The sequence below is a fragment of the Otolemur garnettii genome, unplaced genomic scaffold, assembly GCF_000181295.1.
Source record: "Otolemur garnettii isolate 467f Iridium unplaced genomic scaffold, OtoGar3 scaffold00091, whole genome shotgun sequence".
Classification (NCBI taxonomy): Eukaryota; Metazoa; Chordata; class Mammalia; order Primates; family Galagidae; genus Otolemur; species Otolemur garnettii.
In genome coordinates this window covers 4107143-4108103 of record NW_003852486.1, presented here as the reverse complement: position 1 = coordinate 4108103, position 961 = coordinate 4107143, and the positions used below count along the sequence as shown (strand labels likewise).

Genomic DNA, 961 nt, shown 5'->3' with positions numbered 1-961 from the left:
GGCTGGGGATTTGAACCCGCCACCTTAGGTGTACGTGGCTGGCGCCTTAGCCGGTTGAGCTATAGGCGCCGAGCCCAAAGTGTGAGATTATAGGTGTGAGCCACCATGTCCAGTTCCCCTTATTATTTTATTTATTTATTTATTTACTTTGAAACAGAGTCTCACTGTCACCCTTGGAAGAGTGCTGTGGCGTTGAAGCTTACAGCAACCTCAAACTCTTGGGCTTAAGTATTCTCTTGCCTCAGCCTCCCAAGAGATGGGTACATAGGCGCCCACCACAACGCCCAGCTATTTTTTGTTACTGTTGTTGTAGTTGTCGTTGTTTTAGCAGGCCAGGGCTGGGTTTGAACCTGCCAGCCCTGGTGTATATGACTGGCGCCCTAACCACTGAGCTATAGGCACTGAGCCTCCCCCTTACTATTTGAAAGCAAATTCTGAAAATCCTATCATTTAATCTGTTATTAGTTTCCTATAGTGTCCATAACAAATTACCACAATCTTTATTGCTAAAAATAGCAGAAATTTATCCTCTCACAGTTCCACAGGCCAGGAGTTTAAAATCAAAGTGTTAGTGGGCTTGGGTCCTTCTGTAGGCTCTGATGGAGAATCATTCTGTGCCTTTCTCCTACTTGCTGGTGGCTACCAGCAATCCTTGGTGTTACTTGGCTTATAGACACATCATCCCAGTGTCTGCCTCTGTCTCCTTCTCCTTTGTATATCTCCTCTCCTTTTATAAGGATACTTGCCATTGGATTTAAGGTTCTCATTCATCCAGAATGATCTCTTTTTGAGATCTTTAATTTGACTCTATCTGCAAAGACCCTTTTTCCAAATAAAGTGGCACTCACAGGTTCTAAATGGACATATCTTTTCAACCTATTACCTTATTCATAAATATTTTACATAAATATTTCAGTATGTATCTCCAAAAGAGAAAGACTTTTGAAAAAACATAGCCATG

The 961-nt window shown here is 42.1% G+C and overlaps 1 protein-coding gene across 3 annotated transcripts in view; it reads left to right on the top strand.

Moving 5' to 3' along the window:
- SEMA4A (semaphorin 4A) overlaps window positions 1–961 on the top strand; it is a 26991-nt gene that overhangs the window by 17356 nt on the left and 8674 nt on the right. The window lies entirely within an intron of this gene.